Source organism: Puma concolor, chromosome D1 (genome assembly GCF_028749965.1).
Source record: "Puma concolor isolate L17-30 chromosome D1, mPumCon1.1.hap2, whole genome shotgun sequence".
NCBI lineage: Eukaryota > Metazoa > Chordata > Mammalia > Carnivora > Felidae > Puma > Puma concolor.
This window is the reverse complement of record NC_141676.1, coordinates 15024358-15038615: the sequence shown is the minus strand read 5'-3', so window position 1 is coordinate 15038615 and position 14258 is coordinate 15024358.

The following is a 14258-nucleotide window of genomic DNA, read 5'->3' as shown; positions in this document are numbered from 1 at the left end:
GTGACGAAGAGCACTGCTGGAGAGGTTTAATCAGAGGAGAGACAAGACCTGACTCTCGGGTGACACGGTCACTTTAGCTGCTTAGATAGGATGTGACTGGGGTTACATGAAGGTAAGACAGTAACGGCAGAAGCAGGGGTATCCCTGTGGATTTTGGTGACCTCGGTTGGGAATCCACATGACTATAACTCATTCTTAATAGTGAAGATGGTGAGAAACATCAGGTCCTGCATATGTTTTGAAGGTAGAACTAACAGAGTTCTGTGTCAGATTGGAATGCTCAGTGTGAAGAGAGAAGCAAAGAGTGACTTAAAGATCTTGACCTGAGAAATTGCTAGGATGGACTTGCCAACCGCTGAGAAGACAAAGCGCTGAGAGAGGAGCGTGGTGGTGGGGGGTGGGGGAGTGCGATGTGTGGCAGTGGAGCCAGGGGTTCATCCTTGCGACATTCTGAATTTGAGATTTTATTAGACAACGGAGGAGAGATTTGGCCAGGCGGTTAGGCATACAAGTGTGGCATTAGGGAGCACTGTCTGGGACGCAGATATAAACTTGTGAGTGTCAGGCAGTTAGATAACGTTTGAAGCTAAGGGATTGGATGCATTTACTGAAGCTGTGTATTGACGGAGGAAAAGGGGACCTGGGACCCACAACCTTAGGAGTCAGAGAGAAAAGGCAGAATCAACAGGAGAAGGAAGAGAGGGACCAGTAATGTAGAAGGAAAATTGAGAAGCCAAGGTAAATAGGAAGCCAGTGGACAAAGTATATCAAGGAAATAAAAATGGTAACCATCTCTAATACTGTAGGTAGATCTAGTAAATCGATGGCTGAGAGCTGGCCACTGGATGTAGCACTGTGGAGGTCATTTGCAACATCGACAGGAAGTGGGGTAAGGTGGAGTGCTGGGGCACCTGCCCGGTATTGGACTGAGAGGGACCAGACACAGAAAGTACCAAACTCTGCCAACATATGTTATGAGGAAGGCAGAGAAGTTAATGCAGAAAGCAGCTGGTGAGGAATAAGCTTGAGAGAAGGGGCGTTTTAGGATAGAGGAAAGGATGGGGTGGTTCCATGATGATGGGAATGATCCAGCAGAGATCAAAAGGTTCTAAGGAAAGATGGGGAATTATCAGACCGCTGCTCTGGTGTAGACAGGAGCAACACAAGTGGAGGCACTGGCTTTAGATGGTACAACAGATGCTTAATAGGGAGCAGAATTCCAATGTCACAGGCAGGGGGGCTGGTTACGTGGGTACAGATGCTGAGGTGAGGAGATGGGGTGATGTGTTCGTACAAATTCTTTTCTGATTGTTTCATAGTTTCTGAATGAATTAGAAAATAAAATCATCAGTTGAGACTGGGAAAAAAAGAAGTTATCAGGGGTTTACAAATAGAAGGGAATTGCGGCACCTGGGTGGCTCAGCCAGTTAAGTGACCAGCTCTTGATTTAGTCTCAGGTCACGATCTCAGGGTCTTGCGATCAAGCCCTGCTTCGTGCTCTGTGCTGAGAAACAAACCCGCTTGAGATTCTCTATTTCCCTCTCTCCCCTTTTCCCCTGCTTTCTCTCTCTCTGTGTCTCTCTAAAATATATTTAAACAATGTAAAGTACAAGAGAAGATAAACAATCCTTTAGGACACACCGTTATCCACCACTAGTGCCACCAGTGAAAGGACAATCCCTTTAGGACAACAGAGAATAAATGGACTGTGGACCTGTGGTGTGCTACCCCAGCAGCATCAATGGCTCACTTGAGATCCCAGTGGTGAATGTAGGGTGAAATCGGCTAGTGTGGTCCCTCCATACCACTCACAGGATGAAGTACAACATGGTTAAAACTTCACACAATCCACGAACATTTTCTGGACCCGCAAAGATACAAAATCCTCTAGTCCTAGGTGAAACCTGGAGCTGGAACTTGCACCGCCACCTCACTCGACCGCCACCTTGTGGCAAGATTGCAGAAGAGCCAAATCAACCCAAGGGTTGTAGAAGCTGTTAGAGAAATCACCATTGACCAGGTTGCCCTCATCTGAACAGGAGGAGGATGGGCGGCTTTGTCCTTTACCTGTCTAGGAAATCATCCTGGAAATTGGTTTTTAACAAAGCTATATCATAACTTTGGCTTAGTTCGTCTGTCCACAGCTGTGACAAATCCCCCAATTAAAAATGTATCGTTAATTCTTTTCAGTGTAAGCGTTTCCTTCTTCCTCGAGGTTTAGAATCTTGTCTCTTTATTTTTCTGGAAAGGTCTGAAAGGTGCTGTGCTTTAGTTAAGAGTTCTGTAAATGGTCTATTTGGCACCTGAAGTCTGGCAGCAAGGCAGACTTAACCCTGTTGTTCCCACCCAGCAGCAGCCTGGGCAGCATCATCTATTGTTGATTGGAACCTAAATAGGTGTTGCTAACTCTTCCTGTAATTAGCAAGATCCTTCCACTTCGTCATACCTATCAGTGTAAATGTTTTTCAAATCAGTTTTCATGGGATCGATGGTTAAAATCACTTTTCTTACATGGTGTCATTTCCCACCTAGAGCATGTTACAGTGCCAGGACCCTAGGGCTGGCCCATGTAGCTTCTGCTCTTTGGTTGACTGTTTCCAATCTCAGGGGGCAGGAGGTTATCTCAGTTGAGAGATATCTGTCAAAGCAGAATTATTATAGAGTCATTCCTTAAAATCTACTGATTCTTTCTTTAAGATGAGAACATTTTTCATACATTTTTGGTATTTTGAACATAAGTCAACAAGGCTTTAAAAATTACAACACACTTCAAGATCATAAAAGCCATATATGAAAGACCCACAACTAATATCATCCTTAATGGGGAAAAACTGAGAGCTTTTCCCCTAAGGCCAGGAACACGACAGAGATGTCCACTCACCAATGCTGTTCAACATAGTAGTGGAAGTCCTAGACTCAGCAATCAGAGATCAAAATGAAATTAAAGGCATCCAAATTGGCAAAGAGGAAGTCAAACTTTCACTTTTTGCAGATGACATGATACTCGACATGGAAAACCCAAAAGACTCCACCAAAAAGCTGCTAGGACTGACACATGAATTCAGCAAAGTTGCTGGATATAAAATCAATGTCCAGAAATCAGTTGCATTTCTATGCACCAAAAATGAAGCAACAGAAAGAGAAATCAAGAAATCAATCTGATTTACAATAGCATCAAGAACCATAAAATACCTGGGAATAAACCTCACCACAGAGGTAAAAGATCCATATGCTGAAAACTATAGAAAGCTTATGAAAGAAATGGAAAAACACTCCATGCTCATTGACTGGAAGGAAAAATATTGTTAAAATGTCAATCCTACACAAAGTCATCTACACATTCAATGCCATCGCTACGAAAATAACACCAGCATTCTTCACAGAGCTATAACAAACAATCCTAAAATTTGTATGGAACCAGAAAAAAAACCCCAAATAGTCAAAGTAATGTTGAAAAAGAAAACCAAGCTGGAGGCATCACAATTCCGGACTTGAAGCTGTATTACAAAGCTGTAATCATCAATACAGTATGGTACTGGCACAAGAACAGACACCTAGATCAATGGAACAGAATACAGAACCCAGAAATTGACCCACAAACGTATGGCCAACTAATCTTTGACAAAGCAGGAAAGAATACTCCAGGCCAAAAAGACAGTATTTTCACCAAATAGTGTTGGGAAAACACTACATAGCAACATGCAGAAGAATGAACCTACATGACTATCTAACACCATACATAAAAATAAACTCAAAGTGGATGAAACACCTAAATGTGAGACAGGAAACCATATGATCCTAGAGGAGAAGACAGACAACAGCCTCTCTGACCTTGGCCACAGCAACTTCTTACTAGACATGTCTCCAGAGGCAAGGGAAACAAAGCAAAAATGAACTATTGGGACCTCATCAAAAGAAAAAGCCTCTGCACAGCGCAGGAAACAATCAACAAATCTAAAGGGCAACTGATGGAATGGGAGAGGATATTTGCAAACGACATGTTGGATAAAGGGTTAGTATCGAAAATTTATAAAGAACTTATCAAATTCAATACCCCAAAACCAAATAATCGAGTGAAGAAATGGGCAGATGACATGAACAGACACTTTTCAAAGAAGACATCCAGATGGTTAACAGACACATGAAAAGATGCTCAACATCACTCACTATCAGGGAAATACAAGGCAAAACCACAATGAGATAACACCTCACACCTGTTAGAATAGCTACAATTAACAACTCAGGAAACAACAGGTGTTGGTGAGAATGCAGAGAAAGGGGAAACCTCTTGCACTGTTGTTGGGAACTCAAACTGGTTTGGCCACTCCTATAACAAGCATGGCGGTTCCTCAAGAAATTAAAATAGAGCTACCCTGCCACCCAGCAATTGCACTACTAGGTATTTATTTAAAGGATACAGAAATGCTGATTTGAAGGGGCATATGCACCCCAATGTTTATAGCAGTGCTGTCAACAGTATTATGGAAGTATGATTTCCAAATTATGGAAAGAACACAAACATCCATGGACTGATGAAAAGATAAAAAAGATGTAGTACACACACAAACATTCAAACAGACACACACACACTCACACACACACATACTGGAGTACTACTAGGCAATCAAAAAGAATGAAATCTTGCCATTTGCAACAACATGGATGGAACTAGGGTGTATTATGCTAAGTGAAATAAGTCAGTCACAGAAACTCATTGATTTCACTCATATGTGGAATTTAAAAAAGAAAATGGTTGAACATAGGGGAAGAGAAGGAATAATAAGACAAAAACAGTGAGGAGACAAACCATAAAAGACTCTTCAATACAGGTACCAAACTGAGGGTTGCTGGAGGAGAGATGGAGGGAGGGATGGACTAAATGGATGATGGGCATTAAGGAGGACACTTGTGGGGATGAGCACGAAGTGTTATATGGAAGTGATGAATCACTAAATTCTATTCTTGAAATTATCATTACACATATGTTAACTAACTTGGATTTAAATTTTTATTTATTTATTTATTTATTTATTTATTTATTTATTTATTTATTTATTTTTTGTTATTGAAACCTGTAGATTTATTTATTTATTTTTTTTATATATGAAATTTATTGTCAAACTGGTTTCATCCCAAAAGGTGCTCATCCCAAAAGGTGCCCTCCTCAATACCCATCACCCACCCTCTCCTCCCTCCCACCCCCCATCAACCCTTAGTTTGTTCTCAGTTCTCAACAGTCTCTTATGCTTTGGCTCTCTCCCACTCTAACCTCTTTTTTTTTTTCCCTTCCCCTCCCCCAAGGGTTACTGTTAAGTTTCTCAGGATCCACATAAGAGTGAAACCATATGGTATCTGTCTTTCTCTGTATGGCTTATTTCACTTAGCATCACACTCTCCAGTTCCATCCACATTGCTACAAAAGGCCATATTTCATTTCTTCTCATTGCCACGTAGTATTCCATTGTGTATATAAACCACAATTTCTTTATCCATTCATCAGTTGATGGACATTTAGGCTCTTTCCATAATTTGGCTATTGTTGAGAGTGCTGCTATGAACATTGGGGTACAAGTGCCCCTATGCATCAGTACTCCTGTGTCCCTTGGATAAATTCCTAGCAGTGCTATTGCTGGGTCATAGGGTAGGTCTATTTTTAATTTTCTGAGGAACCTCCACACTGCTTTCCAGAGCGGCTGCACCAATTTGCATTCCCACCAACAATGCAAGAGGGTTCCCGTTTCTCCACATCCTCTCCAGCATCTATAGTCTCTTGATTTGTTCATTTTGGCCACTCTGACTGGCGTGAGGTGATACCTGAGTGTGGTTTTGATTTGTATTTCCCTGATAAGGAGCGACGCTGAACATCTTTTCATGTGCCTGTTGGCCATCCGGATGTCTTCTTTAGAGAAGTGTCTATTCATGTTTTCTGCCCATTTCTTCACTGGGTTATTTGCTTTTCGGGTGTGGAGTTTGGTGAGCTCTTTATAGATTTTGGATACTAGCCTTTTGTCCGATATGTCATTTGCAAATATCTTTTCCCATTCCGTTGGTTGCCTTTTAGTTTTGTTGGTTGTTTCCTTTGCTGTGCAGAAGCTTTTTATCTTCATAAGGTCCCAGTAATTCACTTTTGCTTTTAATTCCCTTGCCTTTGGGGATGTGTCGAGTAAGAGATTGCTACGGCTGAGGTCAGAGAGGTCTTTTCCTGCTTTCTCCTCTAAGGTTTTGATGGTTTCCTGTCTCACATTCAGGTCCTTTATCCATTTGGAGTTTATTTTTGTGAATGGTGTGAGAAAGTGGTCTAGTTTCAACCTTCTGCATGTTGCTGTCCAGTTCTCCCAGCACCATTTGTTAAAGAGACTGTCTTTTTTCCATTGGATGTTCTTTCCTGCTTTGTCAAAGATTAGTTGGCCATATGTTTGTGGGTCTAGTTCTGGGGTTTCTATTCTATTCCATTGGTCTATGTGTCTTTTTTTGTGCCAATACCATGCTGTCTTGATGATGACAGCTTTGTAGTAGAGGCTAAAGTCTGGGATTGTGATGCCACCTGCTTTGGTCTTCTTCTTCAAAATTACTTTGGCTATTCAGGGCCTTTTGTGGTTCCATATGAATTTTAGGATTGCTTGTTCTAGTTTCGAGAAGAATGCTGTTACAATTTTGATTGGGATTGCATTGAATGTGTAGATAGCTTTGGGTAGTATTGACATTTTGACAATATTTATTCTTCCAATCCATGAGCAGGGAATGTCTTTCCATTTCTTTAAATCTTCTTCAATTACCTTCATAAGCTTTCTATAGTTTTCAGCATACAGATCCTTTACATCTTTGGTTAGATTTATTCCTAGGTATTTTATGCTTCTTGGTGCAATTGTGAATGGGATCAGTTTCTTTATTTGTCTTTCTGTTGCTTCATTGTTAGTGTATAAGAATGCAACTGATTTCTGTACATTGATTTTGTATCCTGCAACTGGATTTAAATTTTTAAAAATGTGTTCAAAATATGTCTCGATTTCCCAGAATTTGATTGGAATTCTCCTTAGCCCCCTAGCTTGCATATATGCATAGTCAACTTAAAGTCTGAGCAATGAGAGGAACACGTTCTTGCCTCTGTAAAAGGTCATTTCTTTCAAGAAAAAAAATATGAGACTTTTAATTTCCAAAGAATGCCAACTCTACACTTTCCGTTGTACTAAAAAATAATGATCCTCTTCATAAAAATTTTAAATGCATAAGGGGAACCTCAACACGAATCCAGCAGAAGAGCTGACAAAGGAAAAGCAGCAGCACCTGGCTGGTGCTCTGCCCGCTGGCCCAGGGTGGGCATGAGCAGGGAGCATGAGGCATCCATCCATGGATAAACTTAAGACCGGAGAGGATAGAGATCTGTAATCAGCAGCAAAGAGCAGGCAGCCTCGGGCTTCAGCCTCCTAAGTGCTTTGATTGCTTCAAAATAGAGTCTAAACATTTGGAAAAGAGAATTTCCGGATTATTAACACCACTGTTGGAAAAGATCTGGGTGCTCGTCACAGATCTACACCCTCCCAGGGGTGATGCTGGCCTTTCTCTATGGAGGGGCGCTGTGCACTAGAAGGAAGCTAGGCTTGCTTTGAAGGCCTGGGTTTTTGTCTGTTTGTTCAAAATACATACGACGCCCATTGTGGAATCCTTTGAAGGTAACAGGTAGTTTGTACTGAGTGCTTAGAATTTGAGGACTATGAACCAGAGATTCTATTATTAGGACCTGGTGGCTTCTATGAGAACGCCTTACTTTCTGTTTTTGTTTGAATGGCAATTTCAAAATACACGTGAGTATACCAGAGGTCATCTGATGACCAACTTATATGCAGTTATAACCACATAATTTCAGTGCTGGAATGTGATTACTGTTATAGTGGCTTCAAACACCGCCACGGTGTGACTGGTGGTAAATATTGATGCCCCCCCCCCATCATTGCCAAGTACTAATCTGGGTAGCTGAGACTCTTTACAGCTCTTTTTGCAGCTCATATTCTGGTAGATTATGCTGTTTTGAAATCCCAATGGCAAGTCCAAGAGTTTTAACGCCCAGGAAGAGAAGAGACTGCATGACTGTTTCTCTAACTAACGACTGCCAATTTTTTTATGATAATTTTGAAAATTTGCACTTAAATGCCCGACAGCATTACAAATCCCCTCTTTTCCTGATAACTCACCTCTTCCCAAATCCCCTTTCATTAGATCTTTGCGGTTTCAGAAATAACAAGTAACAAGCAGATCCGTTTTCAAATACATTTTCAATCTCTTCTGGGAACACTGTCTTTATTTTCTAGCTGTCCTCATTCTCCCTTCTGTGTGCTGTTTCCACTTAAGTAGGGGCTGTCTTCTCTTCCACGGCAACTATGCCAAATGCCTGGAGATGAGATTGTTATGATTGCTTCTCATTGCTTCTTTCAACTCATGCCTCGTCTTTCAGCCATGTTTTTAGCTTTTAGCTTCAATCAGACTGTGCCACACTCCACGTTTATTTATAAAAGCTATGCTGCCTGCAGAACCATTCCACTTATTCCTTGAAGATGCTGGTACCTTTCTTGCCATCGTTCCAACATGATTATGCCATAAGTTTTGGTAATTTTATTATGCACACAGATGATCCTTCCCATATGCTGGCTTCTAAAAAAACCGATTGACCAGTTTTCTTCTAGGAATCTTGCCCTTTAATCCATCCCAGCTGCTCCCTCCCATGGCCATACCCGACACTGTGTCATTACCAGTAATTCAAACCCGCTCATTTTCATCCGTACTTCCATTATTTTTTTTTTCTACGAGAGCTAACTCCGGCAATCCTTTGACCTCACTGTAAGAAACAGACCATTGTGCCTGCCAACTTTTTGCCTGACATCAGGCATGCTTCTGCCTGAGAATCTTTTTAAGAAAAAAAATGTTTTAATGTTTATTTATTTTTGAGACAGAGCGCAAGTGGGGGAGGGGCAGAGAGAGAGGGAGACACAGAATCTGAAACAGGCTCCAGGCTCTGAGCTGTCAGCACAGAGCCCGATGCGGGGCTCGAACTCTGGAATCATGACCTGAGCTGAAGTTGGACACTCAACTGACTGAGCCTCCCAGGTGCCCCATGGCTCATCTTTTTATTTACTTTATGGTGTCAGTTGATGAAAAGAAGTTCTCAGTTTTAATGTAGTTGGATTTATCAGTCGTCTTTTACGGTTAGTGCTTTTTATGTCTTATTTTTTTTATTAAAAAATTTTGTTAATGTTTATTTATTTTTGAGAGAGAAAGAGACAGACCATGAGCAGGGAAGGGGCAGAGAGAGTGGGAGACACAGAATCCGAAGCAGGCCCCAGGCTCTGAGCTGTCAGCACAGAGCCTGATGCAGGGCTTGAACCCACGAACTGTGAGATCATGAACTGAGTCGAAGTCGGATGCTTAACCAACTGAGCCACCCAGGTGCCCCTGCCTGACGATCTTTACACAGATTGTTTTCTATGCCTTCGTTATTCTTCCTCCTGATATATACGTGATTTACCCCCTCATTGCTTTGGCTTATTATCAAAACGTGTTTTCACAATAACGACTTTTCTGATGCGACAGACTTGCAACTCACACCCACTGATATTCTGTATTTCCTACTCCTCCACCTCTGCTGAATTTGTCTCCGTAGCACATCCTTCTCTGACTCCTTAGCACGTCCTTCTCTGACGTGTCACACCGCTATTTATTTACTTGTTTGTTTTTCTTTGTTTAGCATACACACTAGACTGCAATTTATATGAGGGAAGGGATTTGTATCTTTAAGAAACATGCTGTTAAATGACCAGTGTCCAGAAGAGCACCGGGCACATAGTAAGTGGTCAATAAATATTTGCTGAGTTAATTTAAAAATGATAATGAAATCCATAAATGGTCTTTCGCTTCTGGGTGTGATTCAATAACTTGTGGCCAAAAGTGCTCTTGTCGTGAGCAAGCAGAAAAGGCAGATACAGCAGGGGAACCACCTTGTGAGGAACTGGAAGGGATAAACTGCAGAGACAAGAGCTTCAATAAATAAATTCTGTGGCTGCCTTTTTAAATTTAAATTCAAGTTTTTTTTACAGTGTAGGATTGGTTTCAGGAGTAGAACCCAGTGGTTCACCTCTTACCTATGATGCCCAGTGCTCATCCCAACAAATGTCCTTCTTAAGGCCCATCATCCATTTGGTCCATCCCTCCACCCACCTCCCTTCTCACAATCACTAGCTTGCCCTCTGTATTTAAGAGCCTCTTATGGTTTGCCTCCCTTGAGCGTAAAGAATGAAATCTTGCCATTTGCAACAACATGGAGAGAACTAGAGGGCATGATGCTAAGTGAAATAAGTCAGGCAGAGAAAGACAAATATTGTATGATTTCACTCATACGTGGAATTTAAGAACACAGCAGATGAACGTAGGGGAAGGAAAGGAAAAATAAGATCTGTGGTGGCTTCTATCCCAAGAACATTTGGTGATTCTGGGCACAGACAGGAGGCTGAGAACTGCTGGAGGGTCACTTGCAGGGCTGGGGTGAGGACAGAGACAGCAGCAGCGCTTTGGGAGGAAATTTTGGAGAGCCTCAATCATGCTGTGATTTCCCCCTCAGGATGTTTCCCCAATTCTAGAGGCTGTATAGGGTTTGTTATGGGTTGAATTGTAAATCTTCAAAAGATGTTGAAGTCCTGCCTCCCAGTGGTTGTGAATATGAATTTATTTGGAAATAGGGTCTTTGCAGATGATCAAGTTAAGATGAGGCCACCAGGGGCGCCTGGGTGGCACAGTCGGTTAAGCGTCCGACTTCAGCCAGGTCACGATCTCGCGGTCCGTGAGTTCGAGCCCCGCGTCGGGCTCTGGGCTGATGGCTCAGAGCCTGGAGCCTGTTTCTGATTCTGTGTCTCCCTCTCTCTCTGCTCCTCCCCCGTTCATGCTCTGTCTCTCTGTGTCCCAAAAATAAATAAACGTTGAAAAAAAAAAATTAAAAAAAAAAAAGATGAGGCCATCATAGTGGACTTTATAAGGATCACTGTCCTTATAAAGAGGGGGAGATTTGGACATGGAGACAGACATGCACACAAGCAGGGAGAACACCAGTGAAGATGAAGGCAGAGATGGGGTGATGCATCTATAAGCCGTGAAACTCCAAAGATTGCCAGCAAACCACCAGAAGCTAGGGGGGGATGCATGAAACAGATTGTCCTTCATAGCCTCAGAAGGCACCATAGGACACAACCAAATAATAAAGAGCAGAAGGCAAAGAAGTAGAACATAAATATGAGGAGAACACACACAAAGCCAAAATCTGTTTCTTTGAATAGAAGAATAAAGTTGATAAACTCCTACCATGGGGTGGTAGTTACAGGAATGTATGCATTTATCAAAAGTCATCTACTGCATGTTTAAAAATGGTGTGTTTTGTCATTATGTAGTGTCCTTCTTTGCATCTTGTTACAGTCTTTGTTTGAAGGTCTATTTTGTCTGATATAAGTATTGCTATCCCAGCTTTCTTTCTGCTTCTATTTTCATGGTAAATGCTTTTCCATCCCTTCATTTTCAATTTGCATGTGTCTTTAGGTCTGGATAAGTCCAACAATCTGACAAGAGGATGTAACAAGTTTAAATACCTATGCACTGAACATGGGTGCACCTAAATACATAAAGCAACTATTAACAGACATAAAGGAAGAAATTGACAGTAATACAGTAATCATAGGGAACCTTAACACCCAACTTACATAATGAGCGGATCATCCAGACAGAAAAGTCAATGATGAAATAGTGGCTTTGAATGACACATTCGACCAAATGGACCTAACAGACATATTCAGAATATTATATAAACAGCAGCATACACATTCTTTTCAGGTACACATGAAAAGTTCTCCAGAATGGATCACATGTTAGGCTACAAAACAGGTGTTAAAAAATTCGAAAAGATTGCAATCGTATTATACATATTTTTTTGGCCATAATGGTATGAAAGTAGCATTACTCATGAGAAGAAATCTAGAAAGAACACAAATACATGGAGGCTAAAGAAGTTCCTAGTAAACAATGAATGGGTCAACCAAAAAATCAAACAGGAAATCAAAAATTACATGGAGACAGCTGAAAATGATTAAGGGTTAATATCCAGACGATACAAAGAACTCATACAATTCACCACCACAATGAGAAGAGATCTGATTACAAAATGGGCAGAGGACCTGAATAGACATTTTTCCAAAGAAGACACACGAATGACTAGTAAACACATTAAAAGATGTTCAACGCCACTAATAATCAGGGAAATGCAAATCAAAACTACGGTGAGGGGTGCCTGGGTGGCTCAGCTGGTGAAGCATCTGACTGCGGCTCAGGTCATGGTCCCGTGGTTCGTGAGTTCGAGCCCCGTGTTGGAATCTCTGCTGTCAGCACAGAGCCTGGTTCAGATCCTCTGTTCCTCTCTTGCTCTGTTCCTCACCCGTGCGCACCCTCTCTCTTTTCCTTCCTCAAAAATAAATAAATGTTACCAAAAAAACTGCAGTGAGATATCACCTCCTACCTATCAGAATGGCTAAAATAATAAAGACAAGAAACCACAAGTGCTGACGAGGATGTTGGAGATGTGGAGAAAAAAGAACCCCTGTGCTCTGTTGGTGGGGATGCAACTTGGTGCAGCCACTGTGAGAAACAGCATGTTGTTTCCTCAAAAAATTAAAAATAGAACTACCATCTGATCCAGTAACTCCACTACTGGGTATTTATCCAAAGAAAAAAAACACTAATGGAAAAGACATATGCACCCCTTTGTTTACTGCAGCATTATATACAATAGCCAAAGTATGGAAGCCACCCAGTGTCCACTGATAGGTGAATGGATAAAGAAGATACGGTACATACAGTGGACTGTTACTCAGGTTTAACAAGAAGGAAACCTTGCCATTTGCAACAACATGGATGGACTTAGAGTGTATAATGCTAAGCTAAATAAGTCAGACAGAGGAAGACAAATACCATATGATTTCACCCATACGTGGAATTCAAGAAACGAGACAAATGATCACACAAAGGAAAATACAAAACCCAGACTCTTAAATCCAGAAAATACACTGGTGGTTGCCAGAGGGGAGGTGGGCAGATGGGTGAATCAGATTAGGGGGTTAAGGGTACACTTGTGGTGAGCACTGAGTAATGTATAGAATTGTTCAATATAAAAAGTGCATTTCATTGCTTAACTATAACTTAACTTGACTTAAAGATTTAAAAAACGTGTAAAACATCTTCATTTCCATTTTCTTTCTCTTCTCTCTTTACCTGCTGACTTACTGATTTCAAAATATTTAGAAATTGTAGAGATTGCAAACAGTAGTTTTCATTGTCATTTAATATTTTAAGACTATCATTAAGATTTATAATATTATACGTAACAGTAACATTTTCTAAAATACACTGGGAGATGTTAAGAAACTTGCCTAAAGTCACAGAGACGTAATCGTGAAGCTAGAATTCAATTACATCACCTGGGTTTGAACCTGTACATGGGCTCAGAGCTTTATGAGCTTTATGTGCTGTTAGAAAGATTTGACTGAAAGAGCAGAGCATTTGGGAACTTTCAGTAATCTATACCTGCTTGCTTTTTCCGTAGGGCAGGGACATGAGTGGAGCACTTGGTAGCTGAGATGAGAGGTGTCCCTCAGGACAGACTCTGGATGGGGAGAGGGGCTCTGAGGACAGAATCTGCCTGTTGACAGCCTAGTTTGGGATTACTTGGCACCATGGTTTGCTGTGATCCAGGATTGACTGAGCTTTGCCTTTGGGGTTGGGTGGGAAGGGCAGAGTCCTTGTCCCTCCAAAAGCTTGGCATTTGTGGACTTCTATGAAATCTCTATAAATATCGGAGGGAGGAGGAAGAAATGTACAATTCGTCTGCTCTGCCAGGGAGTTGTTTTGGGCTTACGGAGCTGTCTTTAGAGATGTTTGTATCACAGAATAGTGAGGCTATTTCCTCTTTATTCTCGAAAGTTCTAAGAATAGAAGTGAGAAATTTTCTGCTGATATTACAGCCCTAACTCAGGCCTTCTAGGAAAGACTGGCTACCTGTGGAGTATCTCCTCTCCCCATAGACCCTGCAGTGGAAAGCTGAGTAGATCAGTTGGATGTACGGTTCACATGTTGCACACTTACTGCACATGATTCATCTTCAAAGTAAATCCGAATTGCGAGAGCAAATCTAGGAGCTCTCTATTGGATCCCATCTCCTTCTTTATAAGAAATAAGGT